Source organism: Perca flavescens, chromosome 22 (genome assembly GCF_004354835.1).
Source record: "Perca flavescens isolate YP-PL-M2 chromosome 22, PFLA_1.0, whole genome shotgun sequence".
Lineage (NCBI taxonomy): Eukaryota > Metazoa > Chordata > Actinopteri > Perciformes > Percidae > Perca > Perca flavescens.
In genome coordinates, this window is record NC_041352.1 from 3,871,197 (window position 1) to 3,893,742 (window position 22,546).

The following is a 22,546-nucleotide window of genomic DNA, read 5'->3' on the forward strand; positions in this document are numbered from 1 at the left end:
ATGTTGCGAGAATGTATAAAGGCATAGTACACTATACTATACTAAGCCATAGTATAGTATGATGGAAAATTGACAAAAAGACATAGTATAGTATGTTGAGAAAAGTGATGTAAAAAGCCATAGTATAGTACGTCGCAAAAATTTATGAAGGCATAATATACTATGTCAAAAAAGTGATGATGAAAACCATAATATAGTATGATAAAAAATTACAAAAAGCCATAATACAGTATTGTTAAAATATGTATAGTATGTATTGTATAGAATGTTGAAAACATCATAGTATATTATCTTGAAAAAGTCATATTATATTATGTTGAAAAAGTCATAGTATAGTATGTTGAGAAAAGTGATGAATAAAGCCTTAGTATAGTATGTCGCAAGAATTTATAAAGGCATAGTATACTATACTATACTAAGCCATAATATAGTATGATGGAAAAAAGTGACAAAAAGCCTAGACTATACATAAAATGTTTATTCATCAAAAAAGTGATGAATGAATGACATAGTATATCATTCAGAAAAAATATAGTGATGAAAAAATACAAAAAGACATAGTACAGTATAAAAAGTGATGAATGAAGCCACATTATGGTATGGTAGTACAAAATATAAAATGACATAATATAGTATGATGGAAAATTGACAAAAAGACATAGTATATTATGTTGAGAAAAGTTTTGTAAAAAGCCATAGTATAGTACGTTTTCATTTATAAAGGCATAGTATGCTATGTCAAAAAAGTGATGATAAAAACCATAATATAGTATGATAAAAAATTACAAAAAGCCATAATACAGTATTGTTAAAATATGTATAGTATGTATTGTATAGAATGTTGAAAACATCATAGTATATTATCTTGAAAAAATCATATTATATTATGTTGAAAAAGTCATAGTATAGTATGTTGAGAAAAGTGATGAATAAAGCCTTAGTATAGTATGTCGCAAGAATTTATAAAGGCATAGTATACTATACTATACTAACCCACGCGTGCAGAGCACAATGGATTAGCAGTCCATCGCCTTAACCACTCGGTCACCTCATCTGCAATTTCCTTGTTTTTCAGATTAAAAACACAGATACAGTTCATGAAAGGAACGTTTCAATAGGCCTTTTAAGTCGAGAAAAGCATGGCATGGAGTGGATGAGGAAAAGAGCATCTACACAGAGCTACACAAAGAAATTTCATAGGGGAATTAGCTCAAATGGTAGAGCGCTTGCTTCGCATGCGAGAGGCAGCGGGATCAATGCCCGCATTCTCCAAAGGAGTTTACCTTCTTCTTTTCTACTTCTGCCAATGATTAAACACAAACCTGCAATTGTTTATCAGTTTCTACCAGTTACAGTCTTGTTGAAATATCTATAGCATGTTGAAAACATAATAGTATAGTATCTTGAAAAAGTAATATATTATGTTGAAAAAGCCATAGTAGAGTACGTTGAGAAAAGTGATGACTATGTAGTATGTTGCAAGAATTTATAAAGGCACAGTATACTATAATATACTAAGCCATAGTATAGTATGATAGAAAAATGACAAAAAAAAAAGCACTACTATACTATACAATGGCTTTATTCATCACTTTTTTGATATACCATACAATGACTTTTTCAGTATATCAGCGTATATAAGCCATAATATAGTATGATGAAAAAGTACAAAAAGACATAGTACAGTATGTCGAAAAAAGTGATGAATGAAGCCACATTATGGTATGGTAGTACAAAAGTACAAAAACACATAGTATAGTATGATGGAAAATTGACAAAAGACATAGTATAGTATGTTGAGAAAAGTGATGACTAAAGCCTTAGTATAATATGTCGCAAGAATGTATAAAGGCATAGTACACTATACTATACTAAGCCATAGTATAGTATGATGGAAAATTGACAAAAAGACATAGTATAGTATGTTGAGAAAAGTGATGTAAAAAGCCATAATATAGTACGTCGCAAAAATTTATAAAGGCATAGTATACTATGTCAAAAAAGTTATGATAAAAACCATAATATAGTATGATAAAAAATTACAAAAAGCCATAATACAGTATTGTTAAAATATGTATAGTATGTATTGTATAGAATGTTGAAAACATCATAGTATATTATCTTGAAAAGTCATATTATATTATGTTGAAAAGTCATAGTATAGTATGTTGAGAAAAGTGATGAATAAAGCCTTAGTATAGTATGTCGCAAGAATTTATAAAGGCATAGTATACTATACTATACTAAGCCATAATATAGTATGATGAAAAAAGTACAAAAAGAGATAGTACAGTATTCTGAAAAAAAGTGATGAATGAAGCCATAGTATATTATTCAGAAAAAAGTGATGTTATATTATAGTAAATTAGGCTGATAAAACCAAGACACATTTGCAGGTTTGCTGCATAATATACTATGGCTTTTTGTCATTTTTTTCAACATACTATACAATGGCTTTATTCATCACTTTTTTTGACATACCATACTATGACTTTTTCAGTATATCAGAGTATGTCTTTTTTCGTCATACTATACTATGACCTTTTCAACGTACTATATTATGACTTTTTGCAACATACTCTACTAAATATATTTCATTGAGAAATTATCTGGCAGAAACTTAAAACAATTTTTTAAGAGCGGCGTGACTGCAGCCAGTTTTGTTATTGAGAAGAAGTTGTTGCAGAAGAACAGACAATGGTTCGACGAGGATGGGATTCGAACCCACGCGTGCAGAGCACAATGGATTAGCAGTCCATCGCCTTAACCACTCGGCCACCTCGTCTGCAAGTGCCTTGTTTTTCAGATTAAAAACACAGATACAGTTCATGAAAGGAACGTTTCAATAGGCCTTTTAAGTCTAGAAAAGCATGGCATGGAGTGGATGAGGAAAACAGCATCTACACAGAGCTACACAAAGAAATTTCATAGGGGAATTAGCTCAAATGGTAGAGCGCTTGCTTAGCATGCGAGAGGTAGCGGGATCGATGCCTGCATTCTCCAAAGGAGTTTACCTTTTTCTCTTCTACTTCTGCCACTGATTAAACACAAACCTGCAATTGTTTATCAGTTACAGTCTTGTTGAAATATCTATAGCATGTTGAAAACATCATAGTATAGTATCTTGAAAAAGTAATATACTATGTTGAAAAAGCCATAGTATAGAATGTTTAGAAAAGTGATGACTAAATCCTTAGTATAGTATGTTGCAAGAATTTATAAAGGCATAGTATACTATACTATACTAAGCCATAGTATAGTATGATGGAAAAATGACAAAAAGTTTACTACTATACTATACAATGGCTTTATTCATCACTTTTTTTGATATACCATACAATGACTTTTTCAGTATATCAGCGTATAAGCCATAATATAGTATGATGAAAAAAAGTACAAAAAGACATAGTACAGTATGTCGAAAAAAGTGATGAATGAAGCCACAGTATAGTATGGTAGTACAAAAAGTACAAAAAGACATAGTATAGTATGTTGAGAAAAGTGATGACTAAAGCCTTAGTATATTATGTTGCGTGTATAAAATAGTACACTATACTATACTAAGCCATAGTATAGTATGATGGAAAATTGACAAAAAGACATAGTATAGTATGTTGAGAAAAGTGATGTAAAAAGCCATAGTATAGTACGTCGCAAAAATTTATAAAGGCATAGTATACTATGTCAAAAAAGTGATGATGAAAGCCATAATATAGTATGATGAAAAAATGACAAAAAGCCATAATACAGTATTGTTAAAATATGTATAGTATGTATTGTATAGAATGTTGAAAACATCATAGTATAGTATCTTGAAAAAGTCATATTATAATATGTTGAAAAAGTCATAGTATAGTATGTTGGGAAAAGTGATGAATAAAGCCTTAGTATAGTATGTCGCAAGAATTTATAAAGGCATAGTATACTATACTATACTAAGCCATAATATAGTATGATGAAAAAAGTACAAAAAGAGATTGTACGGTATTCTGAAAAAAGTGATGAATGAAGCCATAGTATATTATTCAGAAAAAAGTGATGTTATATTATAGTAAATTAGGCTGATAAAACCAAGACACATTTGCAGGTTTGCTGCATACTATACTATGGCTTTTTGTCATTTTTTTCAACATACTATACAATGGCTTTATTCATCACTTTTTTTGACATACCATACTATGACTTTTTCAGTATATCAGAGTATGTCTTTTTTCGTCATACTATACTATGACCTTTTCAACGTACTATATTATGACTTTTTGCAACATACTCTACTAAATATATTTCATTGAGAAATTATCTGGCAGAAACTTAAAACAATTTTTTAAGAGCGGCGTGACTGCAGCCAGTTTTGTTATTGAGAAGAAGTTGTTGCAGAAGAACGGACAATGGTTCGACAAGGATGGGATTCGAACCCACGCGTGCAGAGCACAATGGATTAGCAGTCCATCGCCTTAACCACTCGGCCACCTCGTCTGCAATTTCCTTGTTTTTCAGATTAAAAACACAGATACAGTTCATGAAAGGAACGTTTCAATAGGCCTTTTAAGTCTAGAAAAGCATGGCATGGAGTGGATGAGGAAAACAGCATCTACACAGAGCTACACAAAGAACTTTCATAGGGGAATTAGCTCAAATGGTAGAGTGCTTGCTTAGCATGCGAGAGGTAGCAGGATCGATGCCTGCATTCTCCAAAGGAGTTTACCTTTTTCTTTCTACTTCTGCCACTGATTAAACACAAACCTGCAATTGTTTATCAGTTACAGTCTTGTTGAAATATCTATAGCATGTTGAAAACATCATAGTATAGTATCTTGAAAAAGTAATATACTATGTTTAAAGCCATAGTATAGTATGTTTAGAAAAGTGATGACTAAATCCTTAGTATAGTATGTTATGGATAGTATACTATACTATACTAAGCCATAAATGATGGAAAAATGACAAAAAGACTACTATATACAATGTATATATCATATAAAAAGACATAGTATGTTGATGGAAAATGGTGGCATAGTATAGTATGTTGAATAAAGCCATAGTATAGTATGATTTATAAAGGCATAATACTATGTCAAAAAACATAGTATAGTATGATAAAAAGCCATAATATAGTATGATAAAAAAAGTGATTAAATACAAAAAGCCATAATACAGTATTGTTAAAATATGTATAGTATGTATTGTATAGAATGTTGAAAACATCATAGTATATTATCTTGAAAAAGTCATATTATAATGTTGAAAAAGTCATAGTATAGTATGTTGAGAAAAAGTGATGAATAAAGCCTTAGTATAGTATGTCGAAGAATTTATAAAGGCATAGTATACTATACTATACTAAGCCATAATATAGTATGATGAAAAAGTACAAAAAGAGATAGTACAGTATTCTGAAAAAAGTGATGAATAAAGCCATAGTATATTATTCAGAAAAAGTGATGTTATATTATAGTAAATTAGGCTGATAAAACCAAGACACATTTGCAGGTTTGCTGCATACTATACTATGGCTTTTTGTCATTTTTTTTCAATACTATACAATGGCTTTATTATGACTTTTGACATACCATACTATGTAGTATAGTATCAGAGTATGTCCTTTTTTGTCATACTATACTAAAAGACCTTTTCAACGTACTATATTATGACTTTTTGCAACATACTCTACTAAATATATTTCATTGAGAAATTATCTGGCAGAAACTTACAACAATTTTTTAAGAGCAGCGTGACTGCAGCCAGTTTTGTTATTGAGAAGAAGTTGTTGCAGAAGAACAGACAATGGTTCGACAAGGATGGGATTCGAACCCACGCGTGCAGAGCACAATGGATTAGCAGTCCATCGCCTTAACCACTCGGCCACCTCGTCTGCAAGTGCCTTCTTTTTCAGATTAAAAACACAGATACAGTTCATGAAAGGAACGTTTCAATAGGCCTTTTAAGTCTAGAAAAGCATGGCATGGAGTGGATGAGGAAAACAGCATCTACACAGAGCTACACAAAGAACTTTCATAGGGGAATTAGCTCAAATGGTAGAGCGCTTGCTTAGCACGCGAGAGGTAGCGGGATCGATGCCTGCATTCTCCAAAGGAGTTTACCTTTTTCTCTTCTACTTCTGCCACTGATTAAACACAAACCTGCAATTGTTTATCAGTTACAGTCTTGTTGAAATATCTATAGCATGTTGAAAACATCATAGTATAGTATCTTGAAAAAGTAATATACTATGTTGAAAAAGCCATAGTATAGAATGTTTAGAAAAGTGATGACTAAATCCTTAGTATAGTATGTTGCAAGAATTTATAAAGGCATAGTATACTATACTATACTAAGCCATAGTATAGTATGATGGAAAAATGACAAAAAGCTACTACTATACTATACAATGGCTTTATTCATCACTTTTTTGATATACCATACAATGACTTTTTCAGTATATCAGCGTATAAGCCATAATATAGTATGATGAAAAAAAAGTACAAAAACATAGTACAGTATGTCGAAAAAGTATGAATGAAGCCACATTAAAAAGTGATGAATGAAGCCAAAAAGTATAGTATGGTATGATGGAAAAAGTACAAAAAGACATAGTATAGTATGTTGAGAAAAGTGATGACTAAAGCCTTAGTATATTATGTTGCGAGAATGTATAAAGGCATAGTACACTATACTATACTAAGCCATAGTATAGTATGATGGAAAATTGACAAAAACATAGTATAGTATGTTGAGAAAAGTGATGTAAAAAGCCATAGTATAGTACGTCGCAAAAATTTATAAAGGCATAGTATACTATGTCAAAAAAGTGATGATGAAAACCATAATATAGTATGATGAAAAATTACAAAAAGCCATAATACAGTATTGTTAAAATATGTATAGTATGTATTGTATAGAATGTTGAAAACATCATAGTATAGTATCTTGAAAAAGTCATATTATAATATGTTGAAAAAGTCATAGTATAGTATGTTGGGAAAAGTGATGAATAAAGCCTTAGTATAGTATGTCGCAAGAATTTATAAAGGCATAGTATACTATACTATACCAAGCCATAATATAGTATGATGAAAAAAGTACAAAAAGAGATAGTACAGTATTCTGAAAAAAGTGATGAATGAAGCCATAGTATATTATTCAGAAAAAAGTGATGTTATATTATAGTAAATTAGGCTGATAAAACCAAGACACATTTGCAGGTTTGCTGCATACTATACTATGGCTTTTTGTCATTTTTTTCAACATACTATACAATGGCTTTATTCATCACTTTTTTTGACATACCATACTATGACTTTTTCAGTATATCAGAGTATGTCTTTTTTTAAAAACCATACTATACTATGACCTTTTCAACGTACTATATTATGACTTTTTGCAACATACTCTACTAAATATATTTCATTGAGAAATTATCTGGCAGAAACTTACAACAATTTTTTAAGAGCGGCGTGACTGCAGCCAGTTTTGTTATTGAGAAGAAGTTGTTGCAGAAGAACGGACAATGGTTCGACGAGGATGGGATTCGAACCCACGCGTGCAGAGCACAATGGATTAGCAGTCCATCGCCTTAACCACTCGGCCACCTCGTCTGCAAGTGCCTTGTTTTTCAGATTAAAAACACAGATACAGTTCATGAAAGGAACGTTTCAATAGGCCTTTTAAGTCTAGAAAAGCATGGCATGGAGTGGATGAGGAAAACAGCATCTACACAGAGCTACACAAAGAAATTTCATAGGGGAATTAGCTCAAATGGTAGAGCGCTTGCTTAGCATGCGAGAGGTAGCGGGATCGATGCCTGCATTCTCCAAAGGAGTTTACCTTTTTCTCTTCTACTTCTGCCACTGATTAAACACAAACCTGCAATTGTTTATCAGTTACAGTCTTGTTGAAATATCTATAGCATGTTGAAAACATCATAGTATAGTATCTTGAAAAAGTAATATACTATGTTGAAAAAGCCATAGTATAGAATGTTTAGAAAAGTGATGACTAAATCCTTAGTATAGTATGTTGCAAGAATTTATAAAGGCATAGTATACTATACTATACTAAGCCATAGTATAGTATGATGGAAAAATGACAAAAAGCCTACTACTATACTATACAATGGCTTTATTCATCACTTTTTTTGATATACCATACAATGACTTTTTCAGTATATCAGCGTATAAGCCATAATATAGTATGATGAAAAAAGTACAAAAAGACATAGTACAGTATGTCGAAAAAAGTGATGAATGAAGCCACAGTATAGTATGGTAGTACAAAAAGTACAAAAAGACATAGTATAGTATGTTGAGAAAAAATGACTAAAGCCTTAGTATATTATGTTGCGAGAATGTATAAAGGCATATACTATAAAAAAATTGACAAAAAGACATAGTACAGTATGTCGAAAAAAGTGATGAATGAAGCCACATTATGGTATGGTAGTACAAAAAGTACAAAAAGACATAGTATAGTATGATGGAAAATTGACAAAAAGACATAGTATAGTATGTTGAAAAAGTGATGACCCTTAGTATAATATGTTGCAAGAATGTATAAAGGCATAGTACACTATACTATACTAAGCCATAGTATAGTATGATGGAAAATTGACAAAAAGACATAGTATAGTATGTTGAGAAAAGTGATGTAAAAAGCCATAATATAGTACGTCGCAAAAATTTATAAAGGCATAGTATACTATGTCAAAAAAGTTATGATAAAAACCATAATATAGTATGATAAAAAATTACAAAAAGCCATAATACAGTATTGTTAAAATATGTATAGTATGTATTGTATAGAATGTTGAAAACATCATAGTATATTATCTTGAAAAAGTCATATTATATTATGTTGAAAAAGTCATAGTATAGTATGTTGAGAAAAGTGATGAATAAAGCCTTAGTATAGTATGTCGCAAGAATTTATAAAGGCATAGTATACTATACTATACTAAGCCATAATATAGTATGATGAAAAAAGTACAAAAAGAGATAGTACAGTATTCTGAAAAAAAGTGATGAATGAAGCCATAGTATATTATTCAGAAAAAAGTGATGTTATATTATAGTAAATTAGGCTGATAAAACCAAGACACATTTGCAGGTTTGCTGCATACTATACTATGGCTTTTTGTCATTTTTTTTCAAAATACTATACAATGGCTTTATTAATCACTGTTTTTGACATACCATACTATGTCTTTTTTTCAGTATATCAGAGTATGTCCTTTTTTGTCATACTATACTATGACCTTTTCAACGTGCTATATTATGACTTTTTTGCAACATACTCTACTAAATATATTTCATTGAGAAATTATCTGGCAGAAACTTACAACAATGTTTTAAGAGTGGCGTGACTGCAGCCAGTTTTGTTATTGAGAAGAAGTTGTTGCAGAAGAACAGACAATGGTTCGACGAGGATGGGATTCGAACCCACGCGTGCAGAGCACAATGGATTAGCAGTCCATCGCCTTAACCACTCGGCCACCTCGACTGCAATTTCCTTGTTTTTCAGATTAAAAACACAGATACAGTTCATGAAAGGAACGTTTCAATAGGCCTTTTAAGTCTAGAAAAGCATGGCATGGAGTGGATGAGGAAAACAGCATCTACACAGAGCTACACAAAGAAATTTCATAGGGGAATTAGCTCAAATGGTAGAGCGCTTGCTTAGCATGCGAGAGGTAGCGGGATCGATGCCTGCATTCTCCAAAGGAGTTTACCTTTTTCTCTTCTACTTCTGCCACTGATTAAACACAAACCTGCAATTGTTTATCAGTTACAGTCTTGTTGAAATATCTATAGCATGTTGAAAACATCATAGTATAGTATCTTGAAAAAGTAATATACTATGTTTAAAAAGCCATAGTATAGTATGTTTAGAAAAGTGATGACTAAATCCTTAGTATAGTATGTTGCAAGAATTTATAAAGGCATAGTATACTATACTATACTAAGCCATAGTATAGTATGATGGAAAAATGACAAAAAGCCTACTACTATACTATACAATGGCTTTATTCATCACTTTTTTTGATATACCATACAATGACTTTTTCAGTATATCAGCGTATAAGCCATAATATAGTATGATGAAAAAAGTACAAAAAGACATAGTACAGTATGTCGAAAAAAGTGATGAATGAAGCCACAGTATAGTATGGTAGTACAAAAAGTACAAAAAGACATAGTATAGTATGTTGAGAAAAGTGATGACTAAAGCCTTAGTATATTATGTTGCGAGAATGTATAAAGGCATAGTACACTATACTATACTAAGCCATAGTATAGTATGATGGAAAATTGACAAAAAGACATAGTATAGTATGTTGAGAAAAGTGATGTAAAAAGCCATAGTATAGTACGTCGCAAAAATTTATAAAGGCATAGTATACTATGTCAAAAAAGTGATGATGAAAGCCATAATATAGTATGATGAAAAAATGACAAAAAGCCATAATACAGTATTGTTGATATATGTATAGTATGTATTGTATAGAATGTTGAAAACATCATAGTATAGTATCTTGAAAAAGTCATATTATAATATGTTGAAAAAGTCATAGTATAGTATGTTGAGAAAAGTGATGAATAAAGCCTTAGTATAGTATGTCGCAAGAATTTATAAAGGCATAGTATACTATACTATACTAAGCCATAGTATAGTATGATGGAAAAATGACAAAAAGCCTACCACTATACTATAAAATGGCTTTATTCATCACTTTTTTTGATATACCATACAATGACTTTTTCAGTATATCAGATAAGCCATAATATAGTATGATGAAAAAAAAAAAAGACATAGTACAGTATGTCGAAAAAAGTGATGAATGAAGCCACATTATGGTATGGTAGTACAAAAAGTACAAAAAGACATAATATAGTATGATGGAAAATTGACAAAAAGACATAGTATATTATGTTGAGAAAAGTGATGTAAAAAGCCATAGTATAGTACGTCGCAAAAATTTATAAAGGCATAGTATGCTATGTCAAAAAAGTGATGATAAAAACCATAATATAGTATGATAAAAAATTACAAAAAGCCATAATACAGTATTGTTAAAATATGTATAGTATGTATTGTATAGAATGTTGAAAACATCATAGTATATTATCTTGAAAAAGTCATATTATATTATGTTGAAAAAGTCATAGTATAGTATGTTGAGAAAAGTGATGAATAAAGCCTTAGTATAGTATGTCGCAAGAATTTATAAAGGCATAGTATACTATACTATACTAACCCACGCGTGCAGAGCACAATGGATTAGCAGTCCATCGCCTTAACCACTCGGTCACCTCATCTGCAATTTCCTTGTTTTTCAGATTAAAAACACAGATACAGTTCATGAAAGGAACGTTTCAATAGGCCTTTTAAGTCGAGAAAAGCATGGCATGGAGTGGATGAGGAAAAGAGCATCTACACAGAGCTACACAAAGAAATTTCATAGGGGAATTAGCTCAAATGGTAGAGCGCTTGCTTCGCATCACGAGAGGCAGCGGGATCAATGCCCGCATTCTCCAAAGGAGTTTACCTTCTTCTTTTCTACTTCTGCCACTGATTAAACACAAACCTGCAATTGTTTATCAGTTTCTACCAGTTACAGTCTTGTTGAAATATCTATAGCATGTTGAAAACATAATAGTATAGTATCTTGAAAAAGTAATATATTATGTTGAAAAAAGCCATAGTAGAATGTTTAGTTGAGAAAAATCCTGATGACTATGTTGCAAGAATTTATAAAGGCACAGTATACTATAATATACTAAGCCATAGTATAGTATGATGGAAAAATGACAAAAAGCCTACTACTATACTATACAATGGCTTTATTCATCACTTTTTTTGATATACCATACAATGACTTTTTCAGTATATCAGCGTATAAGCCATAATATAGTATGATGAAAAAAGTACAAAAAGACATAGTACAGTATGTCGAAAAAAGTGATGAATGAAGCCACATTATGGTATGGTAGTACAAAAAGTACAAAAAGACATAGTATAGTATGATGGAAAATTGACAAAAAGACATAGTATAGTATGTTGAGAAAAGTGATGACTAAAGCCTTAGTATAATATGTCGCAAGAATGTATAAAGGCATAGTACACTATACTATACTAAGCCATAGTATAGTATGATGGAAAATTGACAAAAAGACATAGTATAGTATGTTGAGAAAAGTGATGTAAAAAGCCATAATATAGTACGTCGCAAAAATTTATAAAGGCATAGTATACTATGTCAAAAAAGTTATGATAAAAACCATAATATAGTATGATAAAAAATTACAAAAAGCCATAATACAGTATTGTTAAAATATGTATAGTATGTATTGTATAGAATGTTGAAAACATCATAGTATATTATCTTGAAAAAGTCATATTATATTATGTTGAAAAAGTCATAGTATAGTATGTTGAGAAAAGTGATGAATAAAGCCTTAGTATAGTATGTCGCAAGAATTTATAAAGGCATAGTATACTATACTATACTAAGCCATAATATAGTATGATGAAAAAAGTACAAAAAGAGATAGTACAGTATTCAGAAAAAAGTGATGAATAAAGCCATAGTATATTATTCAGAAAAAAGTGATGTTACATTATAGTAAATTAGGCTGATAAAACCAAGACACATTTGCAGGTTTGCTGCATACTATACTATGGCTTTTTGTCATTTTTTTCAACATACTATACAATGGCTTTATTCATCACTTTTTTTGACATACCATACTATGACTTTTTCAGTATATCAGAGTGTCTTTTTTCGTTTTTCGTCTATGACCTTTTCAACGTACTATATTATGACTTTTTGCAACATACTCTACTAAATATATTTCATTGAGAAATTATCTGGCAGAAACTTACAACAATTTTTTAAGAGCGGCGTGACTGCAGCCAGTTTTGTTATTGAGAAGAAGTTGTTGCAGAAGAACGACAATGGTTCGACGAGGATGGGATTCGAACCCACGCGTGCAGAGCACAATGGATTAGCAGTCCATCGCCTTAACCACTCGGCCACCTCGTCTGCAAGTGCCTTGTTTTTCAGATTAAAAACACAGATACAGTTCATGAAAGGAACGTTTCAATAGGCCTTTTAAGTCTAGAAAAGCATGGCATGGAGTGGATGAGGAAAACAGCATCTACACAGAGCTACACAAAGAAATTTCATAGGGGAATTAGCTCAAATGGTAGAGTGCTTGCTTAGCATGCGAGAGGTAGCGGGATCGATGCCTGCATTCTCCAAAGGAGTTTACCTTTTTCTCTTCTACTTCTGCCACTGATTAAACACAAACCTGCAATTGTTTATCAGTTACAGTCTTGTTGAAATATCTATAGCATGTTGAAAACATCATAGTATAGTATCTTGAAAAAGTAATATACTATGTTGAAAAAGCCATAGTATAGAATGTTTAGAAAAGTGATGACTAAATCCTTAGTATAGTATGTTGCAAGAATTTATAAAGGCATAGTATACTATACTATACTAAGCCATAGTATAGTATGATGGAAAAATGACAAAAAGCCTACTACTATACTATACAATGGCTTTATTCATCACTTTTTTTGATATACCATACAATGACTTTTTCAGTATATCAGCGTATAAGCCATTTTATGATGAAAAAGTACAAAAAGACATAGTACAGTATGTCGAAAAAGTGATGAATGAAGCCACAGTATAGTATGGTAGTACAAAAAGTACAAAAAGACATAGTATAGTATGTTGAGAAAAGTGATGACTAAAGCCTTAGTATATTATGTTGCGAGAATGTATAAAGGCATAGTACACTATACTATACTAAGCCATAGTATAGTATGATGGAAAATTGACAAAAAGACATAGTACAGTATGTCGAAAAAAGTGATGAATGAAGCCACATTATGGTATGGTGACAAAAAGACATAATAGTATGATGGAAAATTGACAAAAGACATAGTATAGTATGTTGAGAAAAGTGATGACTAAAGCCTTAGTATAATATGTATAAGAATGTATAAAGGCATAGTACACTATACTATACTAAGCCATAGTATAGTATGATGGAAAATTGACAAAAAGACATAGTATAGTATGTTGAGAAAAGTGATGTAAAAAGCCATAATATAGTACGTCGCAAAAATTTATAAAGGCATAGTATACTATGTCAAAAAAGTTATGATAAAAAACCATAATATAGTATGATAAAAAATTACAAAAAGCCATAATACAGTATTGTTAAAATATGTATAGTATGTATTGTATAGAATGTTGAAAACATCATAGTATATTATCTTGAAAAAGTCATATTATATTATGTTGAAAAAGTCATAGTATAGTATGTTGAGAAAAGTGATGAATAAAGCCTTAGTATAGTATGTCGCAAGAATTTATAAAGGCATAGTATACTATACTATACTAAGCCATAATATAGTATGATGAAAAAAGTACAAAAAGAGATAGTACAGTATTCAGAAAAAAGTGATGAATAAAGCCATAGTATATTATTCAGAAAAAAGTGATGTTATATTATAGTAAATTAGGCTGATAAAACCAAGACACATTTGCAGGTTTGCTGCATACTATACTATGGCTTTTTGTCATTTTTTTCAAAATACTATACAATGGCTTTATTAATCACTGTTTTTGACATACCATACTATGTCTTTTTCAGTATATCAGAGTATGTCCTTTTTTGTCATACTATACTATGACCTTTTCAACGTACTATATTATGACTTTTTGCAACATACTCTACTAAATATATTTCATTGAGAAATTATCTGGCAGAAACTTACAATTTTTTAAGAGTGGCGTGACTGCAGCCAGTTTTGTTATTGAGAAGAAGTTGTTGCAGAAGAACGGACAATGGTTCGACAAGGATGGGATTCGAACCCACGCGTGCAGAGCACAATGGATTAGCAGTCCATCGCCTTAACCACTCGGCCACCTCGTCTACAATTTCCTTGTTTTTCAGATTAAAAACACAGATACAGTTCATGAAAGGAACGTTTCAATAGGCCTTTTAAGTCTAGAAAAGCATGGCATGGAGTGGATGAGGAAAACAGCATCTACACAGAGCTACACAAAGAACTTTCATAGGGGAATTAGCTCAAATGGTAGAGCGCTTGCTTAGCATGCGAGAGGTAGTGGGATCGATGCCTGCATTCTCCAAAGGAGTTTACCTTCTTCTCTTCTACTTCTGCCACTGATTAAACACAAACCTGCAATTGTTTATCAGTTACAGTCTTGTTGAAATATCTATAGCATGTTGAAAACATCATAGTATAGTATCTTGAAAAAGTAATATACTATGTTTAAAAAGCCATAGTATGTTTAGAAAAGTGATGACTAAATCCTTAGTATAGTATGTCGCAAGAATTTATAAAGGCATAGTATACTATACTATACTAAGCCATAGTATAGTATGATGGAAAAATGACAAAAAGCCTACTACTATACTATACAATGGCTTTATTCATCACTTTTTTTGATATACCATACAATGACTTTTTCAGTATATCAGCGTATAAGCCATTATATAGTATGATGAAAAAAGTACAAAAAGACATAGTACAGTATGTCGAAAAAAGTGATGAATGAAGCCACAGTATAGTATGGTAGTACAAAAAGTACAAAAAGACATAGTATAGTATGTTGAGAAAAGTGATGACTAAAGCCTTAGTATATTATGTCGCGAGAATGTATAATGGCATAGTACACTATACTATACTAAGCCATAGTATAGTATGATGGAAAATTGACAAAAAGACATAGTATAGTATGTTGAGAAAAGTGATGTAAAAAGCCATAGTATAGTACGTCGCAAAAATTTATAAAGGCATAGTATACTATGTCAAAAAAGTGATGATGAAAGCCATAATATAGTATGATGAAAAAATTACAAAAAGCCGTAATACAGTATTGTTGATATATGTATAGTATGTATTGTATAGAATGTTGAAAACATCATAGTATAGTATCTTGAAAAAGTCATATTATAATATGTTGAAAAAGTCATAGTATAGTATGTTGAGAAAAGTGATGAATAAAGCCTTAGTATAGTATGTCGCAAGAATTTATAAAGGCATAGTATACTATACTATACTAAGCCATAGTATAGTATGATGGAAAAATGACAAAAAGCCTACCACTATACTATAAAATGGCTTTATTCATCACTTTTTTTGATATACCATACAATGACTTTTTCAGTATATCAGCGTATAAGCCATAATATAGTATGATGAAAAAAGTACAAAAAGACATAGTACAGTATGTCGAAAAAAGTGATGAATGAAGCCACATTATGGTATGGTAGTACAAAAAGTACAAAAAGACATAGTATAGTATGTTGAGAAAAGTGATGACTAAAGCCTTAGTATATTATGTTGCGAGAATGTATAAAGGAAAACACTATAAAAAAGACATAGTATAGTATGATGGAAAATTGACAAAAAGACATAGTATAGTATGTTGAGAAAAGTGATGTAAAAAGCCATAGTATAGTACGTCGCAAAAATTTATGAAGGCATAATATACTATGTCAAAAAAGTGATGATGAAAACCATAATATAGTATGATAAAAAATTACAAAAAGCCATAATACAGTATTGTTAAAATATGTATAGTATGTATTGTATAGAATGTTGAAAACATCATAGTATATTATCTTGAAAAAGTCATATTATATTATGTTGAAAAAGTCATAGTATAGTATGTTGAGAAAAGTGATGAATAAAGCCTTAGTATAGTATGTCGCAAGAATTTATAAAGGCATAGTATACTATACTATACTAACCCACGCGTGCAGAGCACAATGGATTAGCAGTCCATCGCCTTAACCACTCGGTCACCTCATCTGCAATTTCCTTGTTTTTCAGATTAAAAACACAGATACAGTTCATGAAAGGAACGTTTCAATAGGCCTTTTAAGTCGAGAAAAGCATGGCATGGAGTGGATGAGGAAAAGAGCATCTACACAGAGCTACACAAAGAAAGTTCATAGGGGAATTAGCTCAAATGGTAGAGCGCTTGCTTCGCATGCGAGAGGCAGCGGGATCAATGCCCGCATTCTCCAAAGGAGTTTACCTTCTTCTTTTCTACTTCTGCCACTGATTAAACACAAACCTGCAATTGTTTATCAGTTTCTACCAGTTACAGTCTTGTTGAAATATCTATAGCATGTTGAAAACATAATAGTATAGTATCTTGAAAAAGTAATATATTATGTTGAAAAAGCCATAGTAGAGTACGTTGAGAAAAGTGATGACTATGTCGCAAGAATTTATAAAGGCACAGTATACTATAATATACTAAGCCATAGTATAGTATGATAGAAAAATGACAAAAAGCCTACTACTATACTATACAATGGCTTTATTCATCACTTTTTTTGATATACCATACAATGACTTTTTCAGTATATCAGCGTATAAGCCATAATATAGTATGATGAAAAAAGTACAAAAAGACATAGTACAGTATGTCGAAAAAAGTGATGAATGAAGCCACATTATGGTATGGTAGTACAAAAAGTACAAAAAGACATAGTATAGTATGATGGAAAATTGACAAAAAGACATAGTATAGTATGTTGAGAAAAGTGATGACTAAAGCCTTAGTATAATATGTCGCAAGAATGTATAAAGGCATAGTACACTATACTATACTAAGCCATAGTATAGTATGATGGAAAATTGACAAAAAGACATAGTATAGTATGTTGAGAAAAGTGATGTAAAAAGCCATAATATAGTACGTCGCAAAAATTTATAAAGGCATAGTATACTATGTCAAAAAAGTTATGATAAAAACCATAATATAGTATGATAAAAAATTACAAAAAGCCATAATACAGTATTGTTAAAATATGTATAGTATGTATTGTATAGAATGTTGAAAACATCATAGTATATTATCTTGAAAAAGTCATATTATATTATGTTGAAAAAGTCATAGTATAGTATGTTGAGAAAAGTGATGAATAAAGCCTTAGTATAGTATGTCGCAAGAATTTATAAAGGCATAGTATACTATACTATACTAAGCCATAATATAGTATGATGAAAAAAGTACAAAAAGAGATAGTACAGTATTCAGAAAAAAGTGATGAATAAAGCCATAGTATATTATTCAGAAAAAAGTGATGTTACATTATAGTAAATTAGGCTGATAAAACCAAGACACATTTGCAGGTTTGGTGCATACTATACTATGGCTTTTTGTCATTTTTTCAACATACTATACAATGGCTTTATTCATCACTTTTTTTGACATACCATACTATGACTTTTTCAGTATATCAGAGTATGTCTTTTTTCGTCATACTATACTATGACCTTTTCAACGTACTATATTATGACTTTTTGCAACATACTCTACTAAATATATTTCATTGAGAAATTATCTGGCAGAAACTTACAACAATGTTTTAAGAGTGGCGTGACTGCAGCCAGTTTTGTTATTGAGAAGAAGTTGTTGCAGAAGAACAGACAATGGTTCGACGAGGATGGGATTCGAACCCACGCGTGCAGAGCACAATGGATTAGCAGTCCATCGCCTTAACCACTCGGCCACCTCGACTGCAATTTCCTTGTTTTTCAGATTAAAAACACAGATACAGTTCATGAAAGGAACGTTTCAATAGGCCTTTTAAGTCTAGAAAAGCATGGCATGGAGTGGATGAGGAAAACAGCATCTACACAGAGCTACACAAAGAAATTTCATAGGGGAATTAGCTCAAATGGTAGAGCGCTTGCTTAGCATGCGAGAGGTAGCGGGATCAATGCCTGCATTCTCCAAAGGAGTTTACCTTTTTCTCTTCTACTTCTGCCACTGATTAAACACAAACCTGCAATTGTTTATCAGTTACAGTCTTGTTGAAATATCTATAGCATGTTGAAAACATCATAGTATAGTATCTTGAAAAAGTAATATACTATGTTTAAAAAGCCATAGTATGTTTAGAAAAGTGATGACTAAATCCTTAGTATAGTATGTCGCAAGAATTTATAAAGGCATAGTATACTATACTATACTAAGCCATAGTATAGTATGATGGAAAAATGACAAAAAGCCTACTACTATACTATACAATGGCTTTATTCATCACTTTTTTTGATATACCATACAATGACTTTTTCAGTATATCAGCGTATAAGCCATTATATAGTATGATGAAAAAAGTACAAAAAGACATAGTACAGTATGTCGAAAAAAAGTGATGAATGAAGCCACAGTATAGTATGGTAGTACAAAAAGTACAAAAAGACATAGTATAGTATGTTGAGAAAAGTGATGACTAAAGCCTTAGTATATTATGTTGCGAGAATGTATAAAGGCATAGTACACTATACTATACTAAGCCATAGTATAGTATGATGGAAAATTGACAAAAAGACATAGTATAGTATGTTGAGAAAAGTGATGTAAAAAGCCATAGTATAGTACGTCGCAAAAATTTATGAAGGCATAATATACTATGTCAAAAAAGTGATGATGAAAGCCATAATATAGTATGATGAAAAAATTACAAAAAGCCGTAATACAGTATTGTTGATATATGTATAGTATGTATTGTATAGAATGTTGAAAACATCATAGTATAGTATCTTGAAAAAGTCATATTATAATATGTTGAAAAAGTCATAGTATAGTATGTTGAGAAAAGTGATGAATAAAGCCTTAGTATAGTATGTCGCAAGAATTTATAAAGGCATAGTATACTATACTATACTAAGCCATAGTATAGTATGATGGAAAAATGACAAAAAGCCTACCACTATACTATAAAATGGCTTTATTCATCACTTTTTTTGATATACCATACAATGACTTTTTCAGTATATCAGCGTATAAGCCATAATATAGTATGATGAAAAAAGTACAAAAAGACATAGTACAGTATGTCGAAAAAAGTGATGAATGAAGCCACATTATGGTATGGTAGTACAAAAAGTACAAAAAGACATAGTATAGTATGATGGAAAATTGACAAAAAGACATAGTATATTATGTTGAGAAAAGTGATGTAAAAAGCCATAGTATAGTACGTCGCAAAAATTTATAAAGGCATAGTATGCTATGTCAAAAAAGTGATGATAAAAACCATAATATAGTATGATAAAAAATTACAAAAAGCCATAATACAGTATTGTTAAAATATGTATAGTATGTATTGTATAGAATGTTGAAAACATCATAGTATATTATCTTGAAAAAGTCATATTATATTATGTTGAAAAAGTCATAGTATAGTATGTTGGGAAAAGTGATGAATAAAGCCTTAGTATAGTATGTCGCAAGAATTTATAAAGGCATAGTATACTATACTATACTAAGCCATAATATAGTATGATGAAAAAAGTACAAAAAGAGATTGTACGGTATTCTGAAAAAAGTGATGAATGAAGCCATAGTATATTATTCCGAAAAAAGTGATGTTATATTATAGTAAATTAGGCTGATAAAACCAAGACACATTTGCAGGTTTGCTGCATACTATACTATGGCTTTTTGTCATTTTTTTCAACATACTATACAATGTCTTTATTAATCACTGTTTTTGACATACCATACTATGTCTTTTTCAGTATATCAGAGTATGTCCTTTTTTGTCATACTATACTATGACCTTTTCAACGTACTATATTATGACTTTTTGCAACATACTCTACTAAATATATTTCATTGAGAAATTATCTGGCAGAAACTTACAACAATTTTTTAAGAGTGGCGTGACTGCAGCCAGTTTTGTTATTGAGAAGAAGTTGTTGCAGAAGAACGGACAATGGTTCGACAAGGATGGGATTCGAACCCACGCGTGCAGAGCACAATGGATTAGCAGTCCATCGCCTTAACCACTCGGCCACCTCGTCTACAATTTCCTTGTTTTTCAGATTAAAAACACAGATACAGTTCATGAAAGGAACGTTTCAATAGGCCTTTTAAGTCTAGAAAAGCATGGCATGGAGTGGATGAGGAAAACAGCATCTACACAGAGCTACACAAAGAACTTTCATAGGGGAATTAGCTCAAATGGTAGAGCGCTTGCTTAGCATGCGAGAGGTAGTGGGATCGATGCCCTCCTTCTCCAAAGGAATTTACCTTTTTCTCTTCTACTTCTACCACTGATTAAATACAAACCTGCAATTGTTTATCAGTTACAGTCTTGTTGAAATATCTATAGCATGTTGAAAACATCATAGTATAGTATCTTGAAAAAGTCATATTATAATATGTTGAAAAAGTCATAGTATAGTATGTTTAGAAAAGTGATGAATAAAGCCTTAGTATAGTATGTCGCAAGAATTTATAAAGGCACAGTATACTATACTATACTAAGCCATAGTATAATATGATGAAAAAATTACAAAAAGACATAGTACAGTATTGTTAAAATATGTATAGTATGTATAGTATAGAATGTTGAAAACATCATAATATAGTATCTTGAAAAAGTCATATAATAATATGTTGAAAAAGTCTTAGTATAGTATGTTGAAACAAATGAAAAAAAGCCATAATATAGTATGATTAAAAAAAGTAATAGAATAGTATGTTGCTAAAATTGATAAATAAAGCCATATTATAGTAAGTTGAAAAAAAATCATAGTATAGAATATCGGAAAAAGTCATACTATAGTATGTCGTTAAAATTGATAAATAAATGCATAGTATAGTATGTCGACATAAGTGATGAAAAAAGTGATGTTATATTATAGTAGGTTAGATTGACAAAACCAAGACACGTTTGCAGGTTTGGTGCATACTATACTATAGCTTTTTGTCATTTTTTTCAACATACTAAACTATGACTTTTTCAACATACTATAATTTGACTTTTTCAACACACTATAATATGACTTTTTCAACATACTATTCTAAATATATTTTAACAAGAATTTATCTGGCAGAAACTGAAAAAAAAGTGGTATAAATGCAGCCAGTTTTGTTATTGAGATGTAGTTGTTGCAGAAGAATGGACCCGATGATGGGATTGGAACCCAATTCTATCCTCCCAAGAGTGCAGAGCACAATGGATCAGCAGTCCATCGCCCTAATTCTTACATAGCTTCTTTATACACAATTGTTATTATTGAACATTTCAATGAAATTCGTACAAATGTAAACCCACTTCTCCAACTTTTCTCACTACTTCACCTTCTTCTCACGCAATAATGCCAGCCAACTAGTTTAGCTTAAGAAATTAAGCTTTTCAACATTTACAAGCATTTACTGCAGGAATTGAAATTTCTTGTTAGAGTCTAAACTTTCAAACACAGTTTCAACCTCGCAATGATTCTTTTTTCAATTATGAATTGGACATATTCATACCATACCCTGCTGCCTGCTTAGAGAGATCTAAAAGATCGGCTCAATCCTAGTAGTCCCGTGGAACAGATCGCAACTGAGAGAACCAGAGAATGCCCGAGAGCTCCAGGAGTGGCCCAGACGACAATCAGCTGCCCCAGCCCCTCTAGCTTAACTTGTCCCCTGGCCATCGGAAAAGCCAGCTGAAACTTTACTTCTCCTGTGATATTGGGATTGATG

The 22,546-nt window shown here is 31.2% G+C and overlaps 9 non-coding genes across 9 annotated transcripts; all 9 read right to left on the minus strand.

Moving 5' to 3' along the window:
* Positions 1-2,703: 2,703 nt before the first annotated feature.
* trnas-gcu (transfer RNA serine (anticodon GCU)) lies at positions 2,704-2,785 on the minus strand. Its single transcript has one exon. It is a non-coding gene; the product is annotated as a tRNA-Ser (tRNA).
* A 1,609-nt stretch (positions 2,786-4,394) lies between these two features.
* Positions 4,395-4,476, minus strand: trnas-gcu (transfer RNA serine (anticodon GCU)). The gene has a single exon. It is a non-coding gene; the product is annotated as a tRNA-Ser (tRNA).
* Positions 4,477-5,790: 1,314 nt separating this feature from the next.
* Positions 5,791-5,872, minus strand: trnas-gcu (transfer RNA serine (anticodon GCU)). Its single transcript has one exon. It is a non-coding gene; the product is annotated as a tRNA-Ser (tRNA).
* A 1,641-nt stretch (positions 5,873-7,513) lies between these two features.
* On the minus strand, positions 7,514-7,595 carry trnas-gcu (transfer RNA serine (anticodon GCU)). Its single transcript has one exon. It is a non-coding gene; the product is annotated as a tRNA-Ser (tRNA).
* A 1,818-nt stretch (positions 7,596-9,413) lies between these two features.
* trnas-gcu (transfer RNA serine (anticodon GCU)) lies at positions 9,414-9,495 on the minus strand. Its single transcript has one exon. It is a non-coding gene; the product is annotated as a tRNA-Ser (tRNA).
* Positions 9,496-12,957: 3,462 nt separating this feature from the next.
* trnas-gcu (transfer RNA serine (anticodon GCU)) lies at positions 12,958-13,039 on the minus strand. The gene has a single exon. It is a non-coding gene; the product is annotated as a tRNA-Ser (tRNA).
* A 1,827-nt stretch (positions 13,040-14,866) lies between these two features.
* Positions 14,867-14,948, minus strand: trnas-gcu (transfer RNA serine (anticodon GCU)). Its single transcript has one exon. It is a non-coding gene; the product is annotated as a tRNA-Ser (tRNA).
* A 3,547-nt stretch (positions 14,949-18,495) lies between these two features.
* On the minus strand, positions 18,496-18,577 carry trnas-gcu (transfer RNA serine (anticodon GCU)). Its single transcript has one exon. It is a non-coding gene; the product is annotated as a tRNA-Ser (tRNA).
* Positions 18,578-20,789: 2,212 nt separating this feature from the next.
* trnas-gcu (transfer RNA serine (anticodon GCU)) lies at positions 20,790-20,871 on the minus strand. The gene has a single exon. It is a non-coding gene; the product is annotated as a tRNA-Ser (tRNA).
* Between the last annotated feature and the right edge of the window lie 1,675 nt (positions 20,872-22,546).